The sequence below is a fragment of the Harpia harpyja genome, chromosome 12 (assembly GCF_026419915.1).
Source record: "Harpia harpyja isolate bHarHar1 chromosome 12, bHarHar1 primary haplotype, whole genome shotgun sequence".
In the NCBI taxonomy this organism is placed as follows: Eukaryota; Metazoa; Chordata; class Aves; order Accipitriformes; family Accipitridae; genus Harpia; species Harpia harpyja.
This window is the reverse complement of record NC_068951.1, coordinates 6,727,718-6,755,273: the sequence shown is the minus strand read 5'-3', so window position 1 is coordinate 6,755,273 and position 27,556 is coordinate 6,727,718. Positions and strand designations below refer to the sequence as shown.

Genomic DNA, 27,556 nt, shown 5'->3' with positions numbered 1-27,556 from the left:
TAAAAGATCTTGATCCCAGACTACTAAGGTGATAAAACCAGGCTGTTCCTTTCCAGCAACAGAGCCCAGCCCTTGTCCGTGATTTCTGCTGAGGATGGCTGGCTAGGTCTGTATCACTACTACAGGCAACTACAGGCAGAGGTATGAATCAAGTTTTCCAGGCCTCACCAGTTAGAAGTGACTCATATAAACCCTGGATTAGAGCACTGGGATTGCTCTGCTCATTGCTGATAAGCAGCTGATTCCCTGCATACAATTTCACATTCAAAGCAAGGCGACTGGAAACCTTTCCTGTCAGCCCTGCTCCAACAGGCTCACAGAGCGGTGCGTGACTTGCTAAGCTACACCCGCAAGCACTGGCTCTACTGAAAAAAAAGATTTTGGCCCCATGAAACCGGCATCAGCAAACCAGCCTTCCCCTCTGCTGTGCAGATTCCACTGCACAATATAAATCTGGAGGTAAGAGATGCTGGCTTGGGTTTATGCTATTCAAAAATCAATGTGGATCACATCTACATTATTCCAAAAGCAAAAGATGTCAAGTTCACCTATCAATGCATATCTTTTTTTCTGGATTTTTATAATATTCATTATTTCTGCCTTGCAAAAGAACTACAGAATAACACACATTCCATAATTAGAAAGCACTTGGCAAAGATACCATGGGAAACAAACCACCCTAAACAGGCCAGGAATTTGAGAGCCCTTCCTCTTGCAGGTCAGAGGAACGTCTTAAACAAAAAATAGAAATTTCTTTAACCTATCACATGTGTCCTGCTGTCCAGACTACACTGATCTAAAACTGATTAAAATGCCTCACATTCCTAAGACACCCTATAGCAGAAAACTGGAGGTTCTGAAGGACATTTGGCCCATTGCTTAGGAAAAAAGCCCTGTTCCAGCAGAGGATGAACATTTGACTGCATGATAACTGGATAATCAACGCCCTGCCAAAGAACCAACACTAAATATTGCAACAGGCTTGATAACGAGGCAGAACCTCTTCCCCATACCATTAGCTCTGCTTAGAATTGTCTGTTTTCTACCCTCTTTTTGTTTGTATTAATGCATCTCCTCTTTCCCCATGCAGAGAGTAGCCAGCTGTCCCCAAACAAGTAGTTAGGAACAGAAGCTTGGACAGAGGACATTGGTCCCTGAATACACAACATTCCTGGTCAGTTATGAAGCTGCAGACCTATAAAGGTTAAATCAAAAGCTCATTATACTCACTCAAAAAGCGCCTCAAGATGGTAAAGTTCCTTAATTTTACTGCAAACTTCATGACCTCATGAGTTCTCTGAATTCTCTGATTCTGTGTGAATGTGTTCGCACGATTATAGACAAAAGCTTAAAAATGTTAGGTGTGGCCAAAAGGGTTCAAAAACCAGAAGACAAAGAATATTTAAATTATTATTTTGAATTCTAATTTATGCTTTGTAATGCCTAAAACTGTCAATACTGGTTTTGTTTGTTTCAAGAAAGCTTCAACAGTGAGAACACTAACCTTCTTTTCTTCTCAAGCTCAGTCTTTCACAAATAAACAAGAATATTACAAAAAAAATGGAATATTACAAAAAACAAAGATGGAGATGCACACCTCTCCTTGGACTCCTACACCTTCTCTGTAAGTGCTATCACTATTTTGGTACCTCTCATGATAGATGTGTTTGAGAAACAGCAGACTAAAAAGCACACATGCGGCGCTTGTATTTAGTTATGGCTCCTGCACGCACACAATAATTCTGGGTTTATGACGTGAGTGAAAACCGAAACTGGGTTAATCTAACAAATTAAGATAAATTTTCCTTGTTGTTGCTCTCTGCTGAACCAGTGAAACAGAATGGATGACTGGCTTTGACAGTGACCATCAGAACAAAGTCCCACTTTATAATTACCAGATGCCCTTAATATGATGCCAGTTTGTCTCATGCATGTGGCTACTCTCACTCTGTTCCACTCACACGCTGCCCTGTGTTACGGCTCTGTTGGTTGTTTTACAGGACTGCAAGACAGTTGCCTTTTCAGCTCTACCCATTCTGAATCCAACAGTAATTGTTGCACTAACTTCAATAGCAAAGAGTTTAAAAACAACAGTTAATTCAGTTTGATTGCTTTGCCCTTACTTTGATACAATCATTTTAAGCAGCTCCCCTGCAGAGTCTGTGGCAAGAACAAGAAGAGCCGTTTTGACGAGCTGTTAATACAAACAGCCTGACTCATTTCAGCTGATGTGCATTCCTCCCAACTGACTTTCTAAACAGTCACTCCCAGTGGCAGGACCTACATCTTCCTTTTAAGGGGAAAAAATGTTTTCACAGGAAAAATTAAGTGTTTAAAGCCTGTGCATATCTCTGTGCTGTCAGTGACCAATCTCTCCTTTAAAAACACATTCATGTTGCACGTAAAACAAAAACTTCTCCCTCCTTAATATAAAGTTGTTCCTGTTTTTTATCACAGCCATTAGCTTTCTATCGATACCCTGGCAGACTCAGGTGAAACATCCTATCATACTATTTTTCATGCAAGCCAACATGAAAAAGAGAATTGGTTTTCCAAAGCATTAGGACGACTAAATCTGAGAGAAAAACATGGCTGAGAAAGAACAGGCAGAACTTACAGGCTGTAGACAACGCTTTACAGCTCACATTGGTGGCTGACAGTTCCTATTCCTCCAAATTTCTTTTCCTGCATTTCTGAAAAGAGGATTAGTGTTAGAAAGGGATTAAGACTGGAAAGCATATCATAACAAAAACTTCTTGTTCTATCGACACGAGATAAGGAAAGAGTGAGCACTCGTGCTTTGCCTGTATGTTAGATGAAGGAAACAGGATTTCCCTCTGCTACTCCCTGAGCAAGATCCCAAGGAAATGTTTCTAATAATAGGAAATTACTATATAAGGCCAGAGCAGCACTAAACTGTTTGCAGTCTGGAAAAGAAGAACATAAAAGAGTACTGAGGAGGGACACAACTGGCAGAGCAGGGCTCTTCACACATCAGTATTCTCTGGGAAGGCAGCATGCAGCAACCTAAGGTTCCCCTCCATAGAGATGGACAGCATTTAACCTCTGACTCTTCTCTCCTGAGCAGAGGGGCCTCTCCCACAGCCCAAAATAGAAAACTAAATGTACAAATTAGAGCTGCTCTGTCCTTTTTCTATCACGCCCTTGCTTTTCTTCGTGGGAGGAAAACGACAGACAGAACAGTCTTAAATCTACAAAATAGTGCCTGCAAAGCAAGGGTGAGCACATCTCTGATACGGAAAGGGAAAGACACAGCCACGTCCTAAAGCATGACGTGGCCAGTGCTAATGCAGAAGGAAAGCTGACAGCTCCCCTACCTGCCCTTCCTGGGCAGCAGATCCATGGAGCACAACAATTTGCTGCTGCATTTTGTGAACTGGACAGCGCTCTCTTACTCATTTTGTTTTAAGCTGTAAAGATGTTAGGCACCTGTGGAAGGAGCCATTTAACTTAATTTCCAAAGTGTTCCCACATAATTGTATGCATTAATGTCTCACAGGCCAACAGTTTCAGCAGCAAACTGTTAACATATAGCTACAAGCAGCTGTGACCATCTCAGCAAAACCATCAGACTGACTTCTATCTGGAGCTGTAATTGTAACTCGAATGCACAGTTTTTACTATCATTTCAGCAGACACAAAACCTGCAAGCCCAGCTGAAGACAGATTTTCCTTCTTCTTATACAAATGAAAGGGAGTTCCTACAACAACGCTCACAAAGACCTCGTTTGGATAAAACTGGAACATTTCCCTGTGATCCCCAGCGAGGGGTATCTTTCCATCTCTGCTTTGTCTTCGGATAAGGCCAGAAGCTCTCAGCTCCCAGTGCAGAGAAGCTTGCTGAGCAAACACTGTCTGACACAGTCCCATAGCTGCCATGGAAATGAGTACAATATAAATTCCTAGACAGGTTTATCACCCAGACTTTTTTCTGACAGCAGTAGATGTTTGTGACAAAATGTACAAATACTTTTTTTATCTGTAGCCTGCTACATCCTATCTCTCTCTGTCTACAAATGCAGCCCCTGCAGGGTTGCACAGCTTCTAGAGGAACTTGACGCCAAATCCCAGCCAAGATTTTCCACGTGTTAGCTGGTAAGACCTCTTTGAGCTGAAACGGTCAGTTTGCCCCAGCAAAGTTAGGCTGAGAGCCTTAAAAAAGGCAAGCTAGGCTACCCTTATGAAAGGCTCATTGATGAGACAGCAAGACAGAGTTTTGACAGCAGCAGCACTCTGCTACATCACAGCACCAGGAACTTCAGTCCCGATGGGAACACGGCTGAGATTTACAATTCCCTATACTGTTCCAGAGGATTGCTCCAGTGTAACCAGGCTCTCAGGTACATTTTTCACCAGTTGCTCATACCTCACCCTTGTCCCCATACTACCTGGCTAGAAAAGGGTGTGCACTCAAGGGTGTGTTAAGCTTTCCAGGGCATATAGCAATTCTGTCCCAAGAGGTTGTTTTATATTTGACTTATCTTTAGGGACATCTTGATTTCTGAAGATTTTTAAACTGGACTTTAATTTTTGTCCATTTAAATACTTCACATTCTTGCCTGCACAACAAGGGGGAAAACAAGTGCAGGCAACAGGCAGGCATTTTTCAGAACCAGTTAAGATAAGCGGTTACGACTCTTAGAGAAAACCAACTACCAAGAAAGCATTTATATTAAATACCTTTATGCTGCTTTTCTCCTGTAATAACTGCTCCATAACAATTATAAAGCAATTCAGAAAGACGGCCTGTGCTGGTATTGCTTGTGGTCAGTGGTATCTGAAAGTTAATTAATTTTGGAAAAAACAAAGTTTTGGGAACTAGCTCCCTGTGCATTTAAGTCAGTACGAGGTCTCAACTTTAAGCCTGGACCCTAACGCTGTTGTCTTCTCTACTTGTTTTTCATGCCAACTCAAAGGATGCAGTCAGTAAGTTGTTTGTTCGGTTTCAAAAAGTCTGCTCCAGGAGAAATAAGATATTTGTTTTGGCTCTAAAAGGCGAAAAGAATCACAGGTATGAGAGTAAGAGTCTGGAAGCAGAGATCAACCATCCCTACTAACGTTACATTGACAGGATCCCAAGTTTCCCCCATGCCACCAATGATAATCATAAAATTCTTCTCTAAATACAGGAATTGTCTATTTAGAACTGCTGACACCAAAACAATAAGTTTAAGCTGCTTTATTTTCTTTAGTGGGTTAAATCTGAAACCTAGGGAAGACTATCTGAATGACATTCTTAATTGTGTCAACACATATAATTTTACAGAAATCCAAATAACAGATTTATCTACTATATCAGACTGTTTTATAGGAAACAACTAAACTTGACTGACTTGTCCTATGCTGTCCTTTTGTTCTTTTAATTCACAACTTTCTTCAGTGCAGTTTTGCATTAAAACAACCACACCCAAACCCAGACCATTTGGTACTGTGAAAAATAAGTTTTAAAAGGAAATACCTCCCTCCAAAATAGCCAAATGAAATTGTTTCTTTCAGTTAACGTGAAGCTTTTCCTTTTCGTAAAGCCTGAATAGAGCTATTGTTGAACTCCTAGCTGGCTGTCAAAACCATGAACTTTTCTACTACGTGGAGATTGGAGCACAGGTAATATCTAGATTATATTAGTACATTCAAGCTTCCAGTGTCAGAAAAATAAAGGTCAAATGGCTAAAACTTTCCTGAAAAGCACAGGAGAGAGGATCACATATGGAATATATTTCCTGAAATTCTGGGGTTTTTTTAATAAAATAGCTTATACATGAGTGATGCCCCAACAACTACTCCTACTCCCTACTCCTGTTAGTGTAATAACAAAATCCCTAGTATGGAAAGTTTATAGTAGCATAAAGATGCATATATCAGTATAATTTGTACTCTAGATTTAGGGAAATGCTGCTATGAGCAACATTGTGTATTGGTACAATGGCATCTGTCACAGGTTTGTTCCATGTAATGTCTCTAAGTTCCTTAAGAAAAAAAGAACACCACACCAATCTGCAAGTATTCTTGCGACATTTCATTCTGATGCCAGAAGCCAGTGATACCTGGGAGAAACAAGTTCTTATTTTCCTTCTGGGTGTGACTCTTTTTTAATGCAAACTTAGCAATGCTGTAAGCGAACTACAAACTACCAAGTGGAGCCAAGTTCTATAAGCCCAGAAAAAGGGCACATTCAATGCTTTAGACATTCAAACAAGCGGAGTAGTTTTTCATGTGATGATTTATAAGTGTAGAGTTTACAGGCACAATTTGTACTTCCACCACTTTTTTTCCTCTGTCCCAAACTGACTTTGTTGGCCTAAGGCAGGCAGTTATTTTGGGACAGTGAAAAGTTATAAATAAGTTTAATAAAACTATTGGGAACACATATGGTACTGAACTTCTTTCAAACCCTTCTTTGTAAGGGAACAAAGAGCATTTTACATTTATTGTGATGGCATAAGTCCCCTATGAAAAGTTTAAGGAAAGAGTTTCAACAACAGTCTGGAGTAAAACTAGATCATGAACCCAAAATAAGAATATCCAATGATCAGCAGAAATTCCAGATTATGCTAAAAGAAATGGCCTAAGCAGTTTCCAAAAAGCAGACGAAAGAAAAGTAGACATGCAGTGCAGACTGGCTATGTGGCAGTGTGTCAGACTTGAGGCCTGGCAACCAACAGGAGCACGTGGGCAGATGATATTGCAGCTGGCTTATGTCTGAACTGCTTCCCTTTACCCTGCCTATTCTGTTGCTTCTGAAAAGAAGGGTAAAAGCCACCAGATGAAGGGTATTGTCTGAGGTAATCTCCTTCTGACCAGTCTGACGGTACCCCAAAGATCCCACAGTGAACAAAGTCTTTAATGTTTTTGTGAACTGCAAACATTTTTATCCTAAAATAGATATATCCTCAGTTAACAGTAAACAAGGAATGATGAGTTGCCATCATGCTGGCAAAAGTATTCCAGGATGCCTGGAAAATACAGACATGATTTCAGAAGGACATCCCACATCCACTGGCATCAGCCAACACTCATCAAATGATCCAGAATATTGTTTTCCAAGATTTAAAAAAGTTGATACTCCTGTTAAATCAAAACTACATTAAATCAAGATTTTCTTAAAGTAAAAGAAGTAGTAATCACAATGATGTTAAAAAAAAATAATAAATCATTGGCTTGCAACTTATTAAGCACCCTTTGAAGTGTAAGGAATCTCTCATCTCCAAGACATGGTTTCAACTCCCTGCTCACTCAGGAGAACAATACTATCCTGCTCACAGCATATTCAAGATTTTCTGTATTACCAGGGACATAGATTTAATCAAAAACAAAGACAAAATACACACTAAAGAATAATCAAGGAGCCCATTCCTTTGTGGTTCTCAGGAATGCATGTTCCACATCTGGATAAACATGGGCCTATGCAGTGAATGAAAATGTTCATTCCCCAGCTGTGGCTAGGTCCCAATCCTTTCTTTCTCTCTGATTTTACTTATAGTCCCACATTCGGTGGTTGAAAAACTGCATAAATCCTGGTGAGGCAGACAAAATAGGTAGTCACAGGCAGGCCCAGCAATCTGCCTACTGACCCTTTACATCTAACATATAAACAAAAACAACTTTTGGACTGTGATCTCCAACTCAAGATCCTGAAGGAATTCCCACAGCTCCTGTTAGTTGGGTATAATCAGCTGGTTGTGACAGTTGTGACATTAACAGAAATACCAACTGTCCCACAGCATTGTGTTCTCCATCAGAAGATGAGGACCGGCACCCCTAAGAATAAGAGACAAGGGGAAGCCTCCACTAGTGCTGATGCAGATAATGAGCACATCCTCAAAAAAGTAAAAGGTATCCTTCTGCCTTGAGGCTACCGGTGCATAGGTGGGAGTCCTTTCCACATAAGACCACATCCTGCTAGAAGTGCATGGATTTGGAGATCGCATGGAAATTGGGTATCTTTTGTTCTGATGCTGTCTGAGCAAACCCCGCTGTCCATGGCAGCTAGGACAACAACAGGAACTGTCAGAAGAAGTCTCATCCTACTGGGAAGTAAACACTGTCTTTCCTCTGATTTGACAGGCACAGATTCTCTAAGTCCCCTTGGTGAAAGTGAGAGATCCAGAGCCATGAGGGAATCTGAGCTCCTCCCTGAAAGAAGGGTCCAAGAGTCTCAAGAATAGGTATCTCCCATAGAAAATCAGTACATGTTCTCAAAGACTATAATGTAAGAAATAGATACAAAATGCAAGCAGCAGCTTTGGTTCTTTTGCTTAAATTTTCTGTTCTAACAGTTCTCAGATACTGCCAGGGCAGCATCATTTGCTATTGTAGCAACAACACGAGCCCAGCATTTGCCACTCTACAATAATGAGGGGAGACTGCAAAAGCATGAGAGCTGATATAGTGTGCATGGCAAGCCCTAGATTAACCATGCTTCATTGAGGTCAGTGGGAGCTCTGCCATCAGCTTCAGTTGTGTTGGAGTACACTGTGCCAGGAAAAAAGGTTAAGCTCTTTTAAAGCACCTAAAGAATAAGAAAAGCATCACAACTTGAGGGTTTGTTTCAGGAGCTATTGTTTGTATGGCTGAACTAGAAAAACAGAGGGACACAGGGAAGTTAATCACTGTAAATTATTGATCCACTGCTTTCTAGACATTGAAACTGGTAATTAAACAAATGGTAAAAAGATACTTCATCAATTATAGAGGTGTCACTTTAAATTACACTTGCTCCAGGATGAATAAAACACAGAGGTTAAACGCTATGGGTACTTCTTCATGCTGGCCTCTTGTTCAAAATCCTCACTACAACTGATTCTAACTCTCTTATATCGCTGCTTCAGAGCTGCATGCTCTTTGCACATATTAAGCTAGATAAGGGGAAATGAGTTTTTGTTTCACCAATCCTTTTCACACAATGTCCAGAGAGCACAGTCCCGTGGTATGGAGAGAAGATTTGGAACTGAGACTAGTGGGATCCCTTTGCTGCTCAACAGGATTAGTTATATGGCCATAAGTCAAGGCCACGGCCCCTACAAAAACAGCCCTCCCTCAAAAATCAGACTAAAAAAAAAAGTTTTGTCTACTAACAGTCAGTTGTGAAATCTGTGAAGTACTGGGCAGACATTTGATACTGGTAGGTGTTATGGTTTTTAGAAAATATATGCATGTACACACCCTCCACAACCTGAAATAACACTGGCAAGCTGCTCCTGAAGCAATATGATGATGACATCAAAGATACCCTTTTAAGCAGAAATCATGTCACAACCATAATGACTACTCAAATTTGATTTATGGTAAATTTTTATATCAGGGTGCATGCCTTACTGCATCAAGCTTAAAGTTACCTCAATTTCACATGTTAATATTATATGAATGTAAAAATATATTTGCTCTAATACTCATTTTGAAATAAGAACAACATCCAAAGAACAGCTTGGCCATCTTGCAATTACTGGCACAGACGCTCTCTAGAACCATTATTACATCTCTCAAATAGGTTTCACTCTGGGAAAGCATTTATTGAAGGCTGGGTTCATCAATTGATTGAGATAGGTCAGGGAGTATAAATACTCAAAGTGAAAGACTGCATATGCAGCATAAGCAGACAGCTTAAAAGCACATGCAAAAAAACCCCTAACAGGTGGATGCAGTTGGCATCCTTCACTGAGCAGAAGCAGCAGTGAAGCAATAATGCTAGGAGGCAAGATCAGAGAAACAGAAGTTGCTGGTGGAGCAAGAAGAATCCTAGAAGTCAAACAACTTGTGCTTGCCATGGTAAAATGGAGAAGTGAAGAGATACCCAGGTGGGAGTTCAGTTCAGAGAGGAGAGAGAGGCCAAGGTGATGAACCGCAGGAATACGCTGTGGAAGCTGGAGATGAATGCATCATCAGCGGACGGAAATATTCAAAGTGGGAGATGAAGGCTGGACAGTAGAATTTTTGTGAAGGAAAGAATACCAGCTCTTGGTAGGAGGACAAGATAATCAAAAGGCTGAGCTGACTCTCCCTACTGCTCCCCAAATAATGAGGCTGAAGCACAAGGAGAGCAAGCTCTGCTGAGGGCCTGATGCCAATTGGTCTATGAAGTTTTCCTTGCCTATTCTAAGGAGAGTTACACAATGTAAGGCTTTATTCATAAGTGCCTGATGGCATCCTGTGTATACAACAGCTCCTACCAGCACAACAGTATTTGTGGGAAATGTTAGGAAGAGTGTCTAAGAGAGATAAAGCCTTTGAGTTGCAGACAAAGCTGCCAGCCCTCATTTCCAGCTTGTCAGAGCAAGTCCTTCTTGAAGTCAGCAGCCTGGAATGAAGAGAATCTGGCATTTGTGCATGTATGTATGGTTCAGACAGTCAGGGCGGAGCGGCTGACTTTAATCATACTTTCCACACTGGGGGAGGGGGAGGAGTGGCAAAGTACAGTGAGTGATGGGCGTTATCTGCTATATATTCACAAATTCCTCTTCTTTGACTTTGTATTTCAAGCCTGACCTCCTTTCCTGCTTCCACTAGCCCCTAGAGGAGGGGGGGAAGAGCGAGAACACAGAACTGGAATTTGAGAGTCCTTCACATTCTTGGGATTCCTGGTGTCTGTGATAGGCAGCACAAAGGCAGCACACGCTTGTCTGGTGATCTGACAAATTCCACGTTCTGGAGAATTACTGGAACAGCTGATGGGTCACAGGAGTAGCTACATGCAGGTACTACCCTTCCCTGCAAAGCTGAATCCCACTATTCCAAAATTCACTAATCCAAGTGCTAACCCACTACAGCCTCTGCTGCTCCCGCTTACCTGCTGGGTGATAACCTTCATGTTTAGTATTCACATTCTAAAGTTATTTCTTTAATTGTCTTTTGCCAGAATATCTGTTTCTGGGGGAAAAAAAGAAATACCAATAGAGCATCTAAAAATATGGGCTTGCACTAGCCACTGCCAAGCTTTTTTAGCTTGTTATGAAGCCTCTTTAACAAGAGTGCTAGTATGGTATCAAAAGCTCCAAAATAGTTTAATACAGCTGCCCACTACAGTGTTAGCAACAATAGTCTAAAGAACTCCAGTTCAAACCACTTCTGGTTGCCTTCTACCCTCACAATGAGGCTACAGTCCACTAAGTCACATGGAGCTTCAATTCCATCTAGAAATAGCCTCTTGAAGTTTCTATTGCAGGATGGCATTCCTAAATTTTGTTTACTTGGGTGCCACTACTGGTGGTGACAGCAATAGCAGCTACAAATTGCAGGAACCTGCGTTTATACACAGAAAGGGCACACATCCAGATCCAGCCTCTTGCACAAAAGGTTTTGGCAGCAAAATGAATTCCTTCTCCCTTACCCTTTCTGCCTGTGTCGATCACAACGTCATGCTCAGATACCATAACACAGTAACCTTGCCCTACTACCCCACACATATACCTTAAGAGTCCTACAGGGCCCAAAAGTCCTTTGAGCCTTTACACCTGCTGAAAAGCAGTGCAAAAGTGGGCATTCCTGCATCCTCTGCCGGGCAGGGTGTCCTCCCTCCAGGCCCCCATTGCACTGGCTCTCCCAACCTCCTTCCACAAACAGCAATGCTCTGGGAAGCGGCAGAGGTATATCTGCTCCAGAGAGAGCAAAACACACCAGACATCAGCCCTCAACTGGACCCCTCTGACCTGGGCTATGCTCCCCGCTTTGAACCCCGGCCACTCTGTGTGCTGCTTAGGCAAGAGGCAGAACAGATGCCAGTTTCTCTTGACTCAGTGTCTAAGCGTGTTCACCCTGTCTGTATCAGTATTTATCAGTGCCTCTCTATTCTGGACCTGATACCATGTTAATGGGCAGCAGCAGTGCAGGCACTCCATGGGCAGATAGTTACTGCACTGCTTAGGAGCTATAATAAGTGTTATAGCTTGGGAATCCCCATTACAAGAAGTGGAGTGGAGATAGTGTATTCTATTTGTAAATCTTAATAAAGCCAACATTTAGAAGACAACTAATTACCATTTATGTTCCAAACAGCTGGCCTAGCTCCACATCCACAGGATGGGAGGTTTTAGTGCCAATCATCCCACACACCAGGGCACAAAAGTCCCCCAGTATGACTGCAGAACCTTCTAGCAAACTCAAACTTCTCTTCACTACCACTGACTTCAAGGATCAAAAACCAGCAGCATAAGAAGAGAACAGCTACACAAGCCATCATTCCCACAGCATTACATTACAGACACTTCTCCAAGGTAAAAAGAGCACAGAAAGTATCCTCCGAAGTGCCAGTGTGCAGTCCCAGGCTGCTCTAAGTTGACCTAGACAGCTGACATTACTGTCATGCAGCCCATCATCTGTCCCCAGCTGTGCTTGTCCTGGCCCCCTCCCTCCTCTGTACCGGGACCAAGATCTGTTCAGCTCTGTAATGAGACAGTTCAGGGAAATAAACAAACAGAAAACTTTTTTTTTTTTCTTCATGATTGTTCTCTAAACTTTGTTTCAACTGATTCACCAAAGGGTCAAATGGATGCTAGTGCAGGTACAGGGAGTGGAGAACTACAGCAAAACCAATTTAAATAGAACTTCATGTCAGCATAAGCTGATCTTAGTCCCTGGCAGAATATATCCTCCTGGCAGACAAGGAAAGAAAAGGCACTTCATTGAGAGTGACATGGATGAAGCTCTAAGACTCTCTGACTGCTTGCTTCATCCCCTACCCTTTATACATATAGATGCCTCCAAACATTTAAAACCTTGTGAAGTGATGCACGTATATTATCACCACCAGCAGCCTCCAGGACAAGCCCAGGAATGACACTAGAGGCTACAGACTGTCAGCTGTAGTGTTTCATGATCAGGAAATCAGCAATATAAATTACCTAACCTGACACGTGTGGGTATATATGTCACACCAGATTTGCCAGCAGAAACATGTCTAGCTAATACACTGGTCTGCTATTCAACAAGATTGTGAACAACTGACACTTTTTGGCAGGTGCCTTAGAAATGAGGGCTGATGATGGTGGACTCTGCAAGCACGCAGGAGGGGGGAAGCTCACTTCACACACTCATCACTATGCCAGTTACTGACCCAAATGAACCTTCCCATTCCCTATCAATCCACAAATCTCAGTCCAGCCCACACTAAACACTGATTGATTTTTCTACTCTAATGAGCACTGTGTCACATTTGTGTTGACTAACCATCAGTTCAGATAAGTGGTTTGCAATTAAGATAATTTGGTTTGGGGCCAATGTGGCCTGAAAAGCACTTTTGAGAGTTCAGCACAGTGTTAGAGAGATTAACTAGAGAAATTTACTGCTCAAAACAGAAGGCCAGGTACCAAGCTAACAGCTACTTTTAGACCTTTATACCAGAATTTACCTTTCCAACCTATTCAAAACAAAAAGCAAGATTTGTCACAACAAAACTTTTCCTTGGAAAGCAATAGCTTGCTTGTACAATGCTCGGAAAAGATTTCTTTCCGGACATGTGCACTCAACCTGCAGCAACACTGATTTTTCTTCCACTCCCCATTTCCACTCAGGTGACAATGTGATCCTTTCACAGATGCTACCTATTTCTGATGACAGACAATTAGTATTTCAACAAAAATGCATTCAATGACAAACAGCCAACTTAAATGAAGCCTCTATAAAAAAGTAAACAGTTAAATGAGCACAGCTTTTGAGTTCCATGGACTTCAGCCTGGACATAGTTCACATTCTCATCCTACACACAGCCACTTTGCAGAATTTTCCTCCCATTGCAAGCTGAACTAAGAAAGTGGTTTGGATAGCAGCAGTTGCCAGGTAAATATATTCAAGGCTTACAGCTGGAAGGAGCTCCCCTATGTCCCCACCTAGACACAGAATCATCAGAGCAGAAACAGACACTTGGCAACTAGTCAGGTTTCAGTTTAAAGAGAGAGATCAAACATCCCTTTTCACTCTGCAAGTTTTTTTGCATACAGAACTCCACATCTCTTGCGACACTTCCTCTTCACATGGCGCCCTCATGACCAAGCTGCCAGAGCAGCACAGAAACCCTTACTCCCAACACTTGCTACCTGCCAGGCTCTCAGCACCAGACATCCCCTGCTCTGGTAGCTCTCACCAGCGCAGCAGACAAAGGTTTCAAGGTGGTCACCATCTACAGCAATCTCTGGGAAGAGCAGCTTATGTTTGACTCTTTTTTTTCTTTTTTGTTTTGCTCTCCTTTCCTTTATACTTCTTCCTTGTATCAGGACACAATTATCTCAGATTAGTTTATACTTGAGACAAATAATGTCTGAAAGCTTACCCAAATATATAAATGGCCCATAACCATCAACCCATGTATTCTTCAATAATATCAGGCAAAAAGACAAGACACTGTGCTCATATCGCTTTGTTGTCACATGTTTTTCTTAAATGGTCTAGGGACTCTAACACACTTGTTTTAGAAATACCTCATAAAAGTGCATAAATTATCCCTTCTATTATCCCAAATTGCTCCTAGCTTTCTCCAATCCCTGCATAAGCAGTCATGAGAGCACCGTTTCTTCTGTGAATTGAGGAAACATCTTTTTGGTGATTTTAGAGGATAGCATTTTAAGGTAGCCAACATCTAACTGACAGGCAGCGCTACTGCTCATCTGTACTTCCGTAACAACCAAGATTTCAAACAATTTAAAGAAATGCTTTCTGCTGAAAACCAAAATTGTAAGTGCTGAAACTAAGCACCAACTGAAATAATAAGAGAGCTAAGATAATAGGCCTTTGTCCCTAAGCTATTTCACAAGGCTGAGCTTTAATTTTCTTCAGCTAAATAGTCTGTGGACCCACTACTTCAGGAGGACGCAGAGACGAAAAGGAGAGCAAAATAAGATTGGTCGGATCTACGATACAGGCTTATTTTGGCCTCCCAACCTCTTCTGCCTCCCACACCTTTTTATCCCCCTCAAACTTTTCCAGCATCCCCTTCTTCTTGGCCTCTACTTTTCTTGCTGACCTCCCACACCATTTTGGTCTCCCACCACTTTTCAGCCTCCACTTTTCTTTCTGGCCTCCCACATGTTTTCAGCCTCTAGTTTTCTTTCAGACTCCCACCCCTTCAGCCAGCACATAATATTAAAATCCCCTTAAGGTTATGAATATGTAAATTCTCTATCCAATCAACAGTGTCTCACCTTGATATGTGCATTCATATTTTGACTTCTCCTTCTACACCCTAGCTGACCAGAAACAACCTAGCTTCCATCCAGACATCCTGCAGTCATAACAGCACAATTTTAAGCCCAAGGAAAAATGGTGGCTCTCTCAGCAATTCCAAATCCTACTAGGACTCTCATAGCCCTGTACAGTTAATTATGTTAATGGCAGTACGAAAGTAAAACATGAGAAATTCTGAGATGGTAAAAATCATTTATCGTGAGTTTCAGAGCAACGCTTTCATAAGGTTTAGGGGCGATGCAAACCCCCACCAAGCTTATTTAAACAAGTAATACATGCTCTAGCTTTGCTAACAGCTCCATAAGGTGCTGTTCCCAATTCCTATTCACCAGCTTTCCAGACAGAAGATCAGCAACATTAAAGTCAGAAATCATCTGCATTCCTACAGAGTGCTACGATCAGGCACACAAAAACACACTCTGTACTTCTCTGCAGAACTTGTTTTGATCCCCTCCCTCAACTTTAAGAGCAACAAATCCATGCACAAATAAAATGGGGATTTTGGAAGTCACATATTTTGTATTTTCCCTCACTTTCACGCAAGACCTTAAGTTTTCCTTTCTCTTTTCAAACAATTGTAGCCAAAAAAGCTTGTGACTTTAGGAGAAATCAAAAATACACATTTTGAAAACGCTATTCAAAATGCACTGTTTGGTTTACTTGAGAAATATGATAGGTACTTTTTTTTTGTTTTCAGAAAGGTGCAACAGATGTAAAAGCAGTTCTTCATTATACATTACTATGATTTTCCAGTAATCATACTGCTCTGAATCTTCTCTTCCAAGTTGCAATATCTTTTTAATTATGTGGTACTTAGTAGGTCTGAAGGAAAACGAAAGAGAACTGACCACAAAATTCAGAAATGCATAAATACAAAAGGAAGATGTGAAATATCTTCAAAAGTTATATTTTAACAGCCCAAACACTCTTCCCACACTGTCCCTTCACACGCAAGTCAGGCACGCTTAGCTGCCCCCACTTCATTCCCGCATGAACAAACCAATGGAGAAACCCTATTATATTGCATTGTGTGCAATTGGCACTGTTTGTTCGGCACACCAAAAAACAATCAGGTATACAAACCCTGGTTGTTATTATAATCTTAATAGATGTAATGGGTGGGTAGGAAAGCTACCTGTAACATCCATGAGAAAATAATGTACTAACACAAACCAGCAGATAAACAGTCAAGAAAAGGCAGAAAACTGCTCCCAACTAAACTTCAGTGCTCAGGTAAAATAAGGCAAAAGAAACATCTGTTTTGCTGTCTAAGTTCCAATTCTGTCAGAGAGAGAATTCCTGGCTTCCTGATGCAAAGGTGTGGCTTTCCCTCCCAAGATGAAGAAGAGGCAATTCTGAACGGACTCCAAAAATCCTAAGAGTATAAGACAACCTGTTATTTAAAACAACAAGATGTGTGGACAGAGAACAAGGCTTTCTGGTCTCTAATTTGGAAGGTTCAATCAAACTCTAGAAAAAAACAACAATAATTTTGTGCAATAATCTTCCCTCTTCTCAAAACTGTACCATTGGACAAATCAGCCTTTGCTGCACATCAAAACCTGAACTGCAGAAATACTACTTATAATGCAGCATTGTGTAGTGTTGCAAATATGTATCAGTTTTGGGGTTTTAAAAATGTTGATTATAGTGTGCTGCCTTGTAATGCATGGAACTGCATATTTCAGTTATTAAAGTTAGCAAACAAGTCTGGCTGTTCAAAGTCATTTCCCTGAGTAAACAATGACTCAGTGTGGACTGTATAATGTAGAAGTTATTAGTTACTGTTAGCAAGTTTAAAAAACCCAACTTGCAACACTATACAAAGACATACTTCAGAATGGAAAATAGTTTTCCTCCTACTTCTATGGTTCCAGTTATAGTGTTTCAGTGGAATTTAATTTTCTAAAAAGCTAAACAGATCACTATCTCCTTATTATATAACTGGACGTTGACTTAACTGGACCCTTCAGCCATGAACAATAAGCACAGTGAGAGAGCTGAGCTTACCCTCTTCTCTGTTCTCCGTTTGTTGTTACAACTCTGAAGTAAAGATGATTCTTTCTTGGACAGGAATATCCCATCTAGACCAGGCAGCAGGTGGTAATGAGAAGAGACATAAAGACAACCATAAAATATCGAGTATAAGGTCATGAAGAAAAAAATGCAATCGTAAGCTCACCAAAGTCCTCTGACAAACACTGTTCTCTAGTCAAATTACAGCTCCTTCAATAATCCTCCTCTTCATTAGTAAAATGGACAAATACACCTGGTGATAGTCAGCTGGCATAAGGCACCACAGATCACTCTAACTAATGAAATGCAACCTCAGCTGCTAAAATGCAAAGGTTTCCCTGAAGTCTTAAAACACTACAAAGGCTGTTCTCCAGCTACGAGTATGCACCGTCTCAAAGATTAGGACCACATCTCTAAGTTACCTTATGTAAGGATGAAATCTCTGGTCAGATATAAGAACACTACAAGGAAACAGTCAGTCAAATATCCATGGTAAACTTTTACTAGAAAAATGCCTCCAAAAGAAATTACTGAAATTAAATTTAAAGGCACAGCTTTTTAAAGCAGCTACAGCTTATAAGGTCCAGTCTGCATCCAAACAGCAGGCTGAATGTCATCATAACTGTGTTTTTGTCCACATGCATCTTTTTGCTTAGCAGCGATTTTAGAAAGCTCTTTTATGGAGAAAGAAAGAAAATAAAATCTGTTTAGGACAGCATGGATGGAGGATTTTTTTTTGTCATTCACAGACTATCCATTTCCTGGCAAAAATCAGAACACATTTTGACACAGCATTCTTTGCCACCAACAGTGACACTGACCATTTGGTAACAAAACTTTCCAATAACTGCAGGCTGCTCTATCTGCCAGCTCCAGGACCTTACTGCCTACAAGGCAAACACTGTAGCACTCCAAAGGTATTGCCAAATGCTAAAAATCTATGTACATTTATTATCAGCTGCTGAATAGAATTACAGGAAGGGCAGTGGCCAAGATGGACGAAGGTCAATGTACCAATTAAAGGGCTGCAAGTGTCCCAGTGAAGAACAGCTAGCTGGTCATTCACATGTGATGAAATGCTGTCCTAAAGAAAAAAGCTGCCAGGGAGAGCTATCCATGCATGCATGAATGTCACAGGAGTTCTAAACACTAATCTTTATCACCTTCCACTACAGGAATTTAATATAGGACAGACTACACTGAAGATACATATTAACAGAAAAGGTACTGGCCCTGCTGCTCATTATACTGGAGAGTATTTAAATAATGCAGGACAAGGCTTTAAAGAATACTAGACCTTCCACCCCCACAGAATACGACTCAGTTGCCACAAATGACTTGAGATTTGTCCACTCAGAATCTTCTGTCATAACAAACTTTGTTAGCCTTTCACATTTACTTATACTGCTTTCTTACATCTTTATTAATGCTTTCTGGGAAGAGCCGGCCATCTACCCCGCTAATGCATCAACAAGGAGTAAAGTATGCAGAGGAGGGCACAAAATACGTAGCAGAATATTTTCCAGCAGAGAGATCATTCAATCCAGACAGAGGCACAGTAAAAGTGGCTCCCTCCAGGCAAAAAAATAACTGTGTTACAGTCTCACAGAAAGACAACCCATGCAAACCTCATCCACTAGAAAAGATGACAGAAGGTTAGATGTATGGTTTCCGTCGAAGTCAGGGATAGTAATCCTAGTCAATGCCAACCACATCACTTACGAGTTGGTTATAAAGCAGTAAAGCAGTACATAACACAGTAAAACCCCTGATGGAAGACAAACACATGCTATTATTGCAATCACTTTATGCCAGTACAAGGCATTGCTGCTACCGGTGGAGCCATCCCCACCTGATCCCAACCATTTCTTCCTGTGCCATCGTATTATTTGTGCAGGCAGAGATGTTCATGTGCTCAAACAATGAGCTGACCTGAGAAACTGCTCCAGACAAATTACCTATTTGTTTTGCCTACTCAGTTTTAACTTGGATCATTTCTGAAAAGTTAACCACATTTGACTGTGATCAATATAGGTAAGCCAAAGCACAACACAAATGGTTTTCCCCACAGCAACAGTTTGGAAACATACAAATATGCCTTTATAAATGGTTCTTTAGCTTGTATGAAAGGATGAGTGATTTAGTTATATTTGCATCACTTAGAAAGGGCAGTAGGACACACCATCCTTAGGAAAATCCACCCTACTTTAAGTTCTCTCCACCTCCTTTTCAAGTCATTATTTATTCAAAAGCACCCTGTGAACAGTCCTCACCCATTACTCCTTCAAACTGGGAGGCAAAGTGCTCTAGCCCAGTGATCCTCAACATTTTGCATGCTGGAACTATTCAAAACTGCCAGGTAAGAGCACTCGGCCGAGGGAGGGGGGCAACGGACTGAAACACACAGGAGCTATAGTTTATATGTTGCTCTGTGACTGTGGCCAGCTGCTGCAGTTTGTTTCTCCTGCATTTGGTGCAGACTGTCCATTTTGGCAGGGGTAGAGGAATTTGTACAGTTCCTAGAAAGCATGCAGTTCCCAACACAATAAGGCTAAGTCCTATAAGTAACACGACACTACAAACAACAGAAAAATGGCAAATGTCCGAATACTACTGGAACAAGACTAAGACTATCTTACCTTTGCATAAAGCCATCCACAGAGTTTGAGCTTATTCGTAGAAAGAAACACCATATTTAATCTGTTATTAAGCATTCTTGGCCCCCAGTTTTTTTACTGGCCTTCCTCCAGTGGACTTAGATCAAATAAAAAAAAAAAAAGTCTTCTACCTGGCTTGAATAATTTTGTCAGGATCTATAAAATTGCTCTTATAGATATTATAAATTCTGAAGATGTATCATAAATCACAAGTTTCTTTGCTATCAGTTATGCAAAAGAGAACAGAAATTGCACGCTTTGGATCCTGAGTCACATGGGATCTCTCACTCCCTTAGTATATTATGATTCAGACTTCTTTTTTTTTCTTTTTAAAAAAAGATCCATCCTTTATGTCATGATAAATTAGGATAGCATGCGTACAGTCTAGCACTCCATTGGTCCCTGCCAGGCAGAATAAAAGACAAGATTTGTATTTACACAGCCCCTCCCTAAAACACAGGATTACATCCAGTATCAAAACTGAAAATCCTTAAGTGTTAGACAGTGGTTGCCATATCAGGGCCTTCCGTAAAAATTAAGAACTCATCAGTTCTGTAAGCCCTAGGCAGTTTTTCTAAGAGAGTTTTGAAAAGGTGCTGACAACTAATAATTGTCTATTGCTCCAAAAGGAGATGAAAGAAAAATGCCTTTCCTCCCAGTTACTCTAAGATGTGGTTCTGCTTTCACAGCTTGTCCCACCAACCAAGAAAATTTTCTCATTTGTCACTTTCTAAAACTAGGCAGCTGCCATCTACAAGTAGTTCCGGAGAAGCCTTCCACCTCGAGCAACTATCATAGAAAGAATAAATACCAGAATAATCTCTGTATTGTATCTCAGAATCATTTTTCTTCTGTAATCCTCCCAAACACGAGGATGCAGATCAAACCAGCTTACTGGGAAAGTTCAAGTTACTAGAATGAGACATTCGTTTAGCACAGTCAGATTCCTTCCATAAATCACTGTCACTTAAAGCAATTAACTCCAGGTGTATTCAAAAAGGCATAAATTGGCATAGAAAGTAGCACAACAGATGGAGACCCTTGAATCTTAGTGGGGATGCAGACCTGTGGTCTAAGCTGGAGAAGCTACAGTGTTTGACAACATCTCCGCTTACACGAGAGGACTAAAAATACCGAGCTTTCTTCATGACATGCTTTTAGGCACCTGTACAAGCACCGGCAAACAAGGGAAGAATTATTCCAGTGCAAACGTGCTACCCACAGCAGGACATACACATCGCCAGTAAGCACACAACCGCATGAGAACGTATAGAACAAGTCAGGCATGTACAGAAAGCCATTCTCCAGCAGAATAAGGCACACCGGCCGTGACACGGCCACGTTTCGGCTCAGGAGCAGTCTTTCCCTTGCCCCCACGCCCAGCCACACCCGTTCTCACTCCAGCCCGGCTCTCCCCAAGGCGAGCCTCGGCAGGATTCACCCCGTCCCAGGCAGGAGCCCGGCGGGGAGCTGGCCGCACTTGGGCTGCAATCAGGGAAGCGTTACCGGAGTGTACTGAGGAACGTTACGGAAGGGGAGGGGAGGGACTCCTCCGGGCTGCCGGGGACACGCCGTGCAGCCGCCAGGATGCCGGCTGCTGCGAAAGGATCATTTGTTTCCACCGCGGAAATTTTAAGAGTTTCCGGGAAGGTCGCCGACTTCGGGGGAACGGCCGAGCCGAGGCTGTCCGCCCTCCCCAGGGCGCCGGCCGGGTGCCGCCCCCGGCTCCCCTCTGCGCCTTCCCGAGCCGGCAGCGTGCTCCCGGCAGCCCGCGGCCATGTGGCCGAGCCCCGGCGCCTTTCGGCGAGCGCGGGGCGGCGGATGGCGGCCGCGGTCACCCCTTCCCACGGGCACCGGCCGGCCCGGCCCGGCCCTCCCACGGGCACGCCGCTCGCCCCCCCCCCCCCCGCCCCGCTCACCTGCGCTCCGCGCCCCCCCCCCAACCCGGGACGCGCGGTTCGGGGCCCTGCGGCGGCTCCGCCAGCGCCTCGGCGGCGACTGCCCACGGGAGCCCGCGCCGCGCCGCTAGTGAGCATGTCCGAGCGCCGGGCATGCGGAGTGCGGGCGGCGAGGCCGCGGCCCTGCCTCCGCCCTCACCTGCCGCCGTCAGCTCCGCGGGGCGGGCCGCGACCGCGGAGCACCGCCAGCTCTCCCACCACCACCACCACCCACCCCCCCGCTGCTCCATCGCCGCGCAGGGTGGGAGCTGGGGAGAGCTGGGCTCCGCAGTACCCTGACCCCTCCTCGGCCCCTCCGCCCGTCCCGGAGCGCAGGACGCTGGAAAAGCAGGAACAGGCTCGCACTGATTACATTGTTCAGGACAACAGCATCCTGCTGATAAGCTTCTCCGCCAAATCGGTTCGCGTTCCTGTTGCTTAGAATTACAGACGCACCTGTCTCCTCCAGGCGCACAACAGATAAACCTCGGACACTGATGATAATTTTACCATCCCCGACGCCTCTTTGTGGGAATCATCACAAGCCTATCTTTCCGAGAAGGACCCAGGGTGAAGTTCAACTCTGGAGTGATTCCCCCAAGCCAGAGTGAACTCAGGTAACCAGCCACTCTGTGCAGCAACATGCATCTTGGTTCATCTCACATACATGTGAAATACGGGAGGCAGTCTAGCCGGGATCCGCAGGAAATTCTGCATACGATTTAATTCTAACAGACTGAAGCACACTGAGCTGAAAGAGTAAAGCTCTGCGCTTTCCCTTCCTGCAGCAGTTTAAAGCATCTTCAGCTATAAGCTTCTGTTTGTATTCAAGCACGGTACATCAGAAACTACTTTTCTCTGGCCATTCCTGCAGCACCAACAGTACTTGACAAATACAAACTGCTGTTCTCAAAGTAGCAAATTACAGTTTTATGGACTGTTAATGAGTATTTAAAACTTCTTAGAAAGCTGAACTAACAGCTTTTCTCTCTCTGATGTCTCCCCCAGGATGCTGGCACATGCTATTCGGGATAACGTTTAAAGGAACAGTTCCCTCTGGGAATGACAATTCAGCCCCACCACTGTCCTCTACTGTCACTACAAATAAGTCAGTAACATTCCTGAACCGTTTACTGGAAACCAAAGAATACCACAATTGCCACTATCTCATCTTCCAACAAGGCAGAGCTCTGGGGTTTTTCTGAAGTAAAATGACTCTACCAAACAATTGTGTCACCCACACAGCAAATGTCTTAGCTAATTTTCAGATCGAGTTTCAGATTACTTACTAGAAAGACAATGCTAGGAAACTGGAGCAACATGCACAGATGTGTACTTCAGTACAAGATGGCTCTGCCCAGAGCAATCTGCTCCCAGAACTGAACATCTATTAAACAGTTTATAAGTACCTATGACAAAGAGATATCAATTCACAGTTGCATTTAGGTGTATTTAAACATAAGGAGAATTTTTAAAAGTTCCTTCTCTTTAAACTCTTTTAATTAGCAAGTATACAAAGCCAGTTAGAAAATATTCTGAAGCAAAACACACAGAATGACCATTCATTCCAAGTACTGAAAACTGAAATTATTCTTAGAGAAGTACTGTGTCTTTTTAACTACTTACATCCACCATGTCAGACCGGAAATAATCAGCTCATGGATTTTCCATTTGCTTACATACAAACCCAGAACCCAGGTCAATAAAAGTCACAAGTTAACAGAGTACTCAGTTCCTCCAGCTATTAGTAACAGTCCGTTAATATGTTTCTCTACCACTGAATTTCTCATGTGTGAACCTTCCTGCAACATTCAGGGCGCGAATCCAGTGACAACATGGACAATCAATATTGAAGAGGATCAAAATACTCTCTTCAAAGCTCCTTCCCTTCCTCTGTAGTTTGAAAGTGCTTCCAGAATTCTGATAGAATGAATACGGTCAGGCCAAACACCAACTGCAAGTCACACTACCTTTGGTATATTGAAGTATTTCTACAGGAAATACACTTTAATCATTTTCTAAACTCCCAGCCACTTAATATTAACGTTCGCTGCTCTAATTTCATCCTAGCAAGAGAAGACTGTTCACAACACAGCTACAGTCACTCCAATGACCAACCAGCCTTGCAGAAGCCTCCTATTTTTGCACTAGCATTTCTCAGTTCAGAACAACCATGACTAAGTTGGCTATCGTTTAACACTACAAGAAGGGAAAAGAGAACAATAAAAAACAGGCTTACAGTCTTGCGTTCTCCATTGCGACTAACCACACGGATGATTTCTCCTGTAGGAATACGTTCAATTTGCAGTTCCATTTTTCCAAGGTAAGTTAGTAAATCTCTCTATTCTTTACGGATAGTTCCAATTTCAAAGTACAGTAGCAGAACTCCCTGAGTAGTCTGGGAGAAGACCTTGACTAACTGCAATCTTTGGTTCAGAGCCCTGTTGTGAGAGGAAGAGATGAACCTCTGTATTTATACTAAGTGTAGGTGTGAGCTGAAACAACAATTAAGTTCAAGACTAGTTTCCACTAGTTACAATGTGTCAAGACAGTTCCAAGAAGCCTAAATTTATGTTCGTGTTTATTGCCGCAAACTTTGTTGATGTTCCATTTTAGTCCCAGCGGACTTAGAAAAGTCAAGTTGCTGCGGATGCCGTTTCATAGGTATTGGCACGAAACAATCATACGCTAGACTTTACAAACCTACCAAGAGATTATATGTAGAAAAGATTCTTCATCTTTGCCTCCAAGATACTTGGTTTAGAGACAAAGCAAGAGAAAATACTGATTGCTCCCATGGTAACTACAGGAAGTTCTTCAAATTGCTGCAGAACAAAATCATTATTAATTGAATCCTTGAGTAGCTAACTAATCATGACAAAGGAAATTAACTTGCACGTTACTGCACAAAAATTCCTACTGTGAATATGAGAAAAATAATCTGGTGAACACTGGTTTAAGTGGAATTACAGAGCTTTACTATAGTCATGTCATCCATGAAGGCAGTATCTAGACCTATCAGCCCCCAACAGATACAGATATCCTACTTGTGACTGGGGAAAAAAAAAGATCAGTCTAAACATCAGGTATTTTAAGACTTGCTGTTAGGAGACAATTCCTTCTATCTTCTTGGCATAGCCAAATTTGAATTTTCAACTCTACTACAAACCAATTCCAGATAATACTGCTTGTCAAAACAGCCACCTACTTGTTCAGATTAACAAGCACCTGGCCATTCAAGAGCAGATATGGAAAACGCCATTCTGTTCAGTAACTGAAAAGAAATGGCCTGTAACTGTTGTGTGTTTCATATCTGGAATTATTCTCATACTTCCCTCAGCTGTTATATACAAGATTGTTACAGTCCAGCAATTGTTTCCTTGACCACTCAGTTCCCAATATACGGTTCTACTGAGAGATTTTAATCACATTTTAAAAAACCACCACTGTCACTTCCCCAAACAAAACCACCCTACTCTCAGTAATATGGAGCAATACCTGGCCTATCTTATCTATCCTTCCTATATTGAGAAATTACAAAGATCAGTAGTCTAGAACACCAAAGCTGTTTAACTGGAATGATTTCTGGGACGCAGCTACCAGAATTACGTGCAAAAAACCTACTGGAAATGGGCTACAAGTCAGTCAGAAAGGAAAAAAAGAAAAGGATAAAGAAAGTAGAAAGAGGCTGAAGGAAAAAAGTATATATATAAGAGAGGACAAAATAGAAGAGGGAAGAGAGGAACATAGTGTGGTCTCTTCCGAGACCAAGCAGTACGCTTTAAAACCACAGTTACAGTAAAGCTCTCATTTGATAAACAATGCTGACAGATTCCCTACTAGGGCTGATGTCTGTATTTGATAAGTGTCAGTTTCAAAGAAAGTATGGTTAACAGGTTAAAATGTTTGCCATCATATTTTTCTTCATTTTGCGGTGCCAGTAAATTCTTATTTTCTGAATTTTATCTGCACCTCTGCATTTCCTCTCACCACTCTGCATTCCCAGATCTCATACTTCCCCCGACTTCACTGTTTTCCTGCAGTGATTCTTAGAACCTGTGCTTCAAATGCTCCCACATAGACTTCTCTTGCTACTTTCTAGATTGCACATATGAGATATTCTTTTAATTGCAGAAACCTTGTAAGGGGAAGACGACGGTTCCACTGTAATACAGGGAGGTGGGATGTACACAGATACATGCTCTTTCTTAAGTTGAAGCAATTGGACTGACAAGTTCAGTATAGTTCCTGAGTAGATCAGTTTCCAGAGTAACTAAATGTGTACTGCATAGGTTCATCAGGTGGTGAGTGCCATTGCCTTGGCTGAACAAAGCGACTACACAAAGAATAGCTTACTCTGCACTACTGTGTACTACACAACTCTCTAATGTTTGAGCTTGCGGCTGAAGAGAGTTAAAGATAAAAGAAAGCAACCTGTCCACACAGTCAACTGGCCTCAAACACTTCCATCTTTACACAGAAATCTTTTTCTCTACTCTCTTTCAAGATTGGTGTAAAAAAAAAAAGGGGGGGGGCAAGATTGGTGTTAAAAAAAACCAGGTATAAGGAAACTAGGATATTATCTGCTTAATGCATGAGTTATGAAGTTAAATAACATCATACAGTGATGAGTACCAGGAACTTTCTGTGATCTCTGTATCTTGTTATTATAAAAGAAATTGCTTCATTTCCATCACTTTCAAATAGTGAATCCCTATATCCAAGGACAGAAAGGGCCATCGGAAATATTCCTGTTAGCAATGCAGAGTTCTCAAAAAAGGTATCGTTTCCTCTCTCAAGGAAAACCTAATTCAAGCTTTGTTCAACTGGCCTTTCCACTGCAGTATATTAATTAAGACAAGTTCATGTGAGTGTCACTTAGTGTCCAAGAGCAGAGAAGGAAGTAGTGGTAGTAGAAACAATAGTCTTTATCAGAACGTATTTTTAGGGTCTAACAAACACGCAAGACATCTTAGAAATATTTCCTGTTTACACAGAGCTGTACTATCTATGTGCAATGATACACTGCACATCCTGAGGTTAGCTAGGAATCAGAAATATATGGAAGTTAAGTAAGGGTATACTGGACAACATTCCTTGGTAGACATATTTCCTATTTTAAAATAAATTCTCTAACAGCAGGGAATTTTTGCCAAGAAAGGTTGGACCAGATGATCCTTGAGGTCCCTTCCAACCTGGTATTCTATGATTCTGTGATTCTATGAATTACAAAAAGTTACCTTTAGATGGAAATTATTCGATAGCAAATTTATATTAAAACATACAAAATTTAAAATATGAAGTATAATGTAGCAGTTCTTTTACAAAGACATAAAAGACATCTCAAATCACACTGTGAAAAATTCACTGTGAAAAAGTGCAATTAGAAGAACCTGTTCTTAAAAAATAAGAAAGCAACTTAAGCAGCTTGAGCATTTTTACAAGGAAAATATCAAAACCTCCTCAATGGTGGAGGAGCAACAGAAAATCCAAAACAGAAGTCCATTTAATACTGGATCCATTTAAATAGGAAAAAAAAAATTAATCTGCTTTGTCCAAAAGAAAAATAGTATTTGTCCTTGCCCTTCTTTTGCAGTCCAAAGCCCTACCACATTTTATTACTGACAGATTTCCATTCTAACATACTGTTGTATCTGTGCATTAAACATGACCAAAGTTTCTTGGAGAAAGGTTACTATGCATGAATTCTCCCCACCCAAACCAATGTGATCGTTCTTCAAATTAACAGAGGCCATG

The 27,556-nt window shown here is 41.8% G+C and overlaps 1 protein-coding gene and 1 long non-coding RNA gene across 4 annotated transcripts in view; one reads left to right on the top strand and one right to left on the bottom strand.

Moving 5' to 3' along the window:
- The window catches only part of MYO1C (myosin IC), a 58,470-nt gene extending 36,581 nt beyond the window's left edge, over window positions 1-21,889 (bottom strand). The window contains exons 1-2 of one of the 3 annotated variants that reach the window (XM_052803769.1): window positions 21,782-21,826; window positions 2,618-2,693 (exon numbers count right to left, since the gene is read on the bottom strand). The gene's annotated coding sequence lies outside the window, so the exon portion shown is untranslated. Of the gene's footprint in view, window positions 1-2,617; window positions 2,694-21,781 lie in introns of all 3 variants that reach the window. The other 2 variants (XM_052803766.1, XM_052803765.1) reach the window with 2 other exon arrangements.
- Window positions 3,079-16,962, top strand: LOC128149043 (uncharacterized). The gene is made up of 3 exons (XR_008237520.1): window positions 3,079-4,361; window positions 10,498-10,712; window positions 12,010-16,962. It is a non-coding gene; the product is annotated as an uncharacterized LOC128149043 (long non-coding RNA).
- Window positions 21,890-27,556: the final 5,667 nt, after the last annotated feature.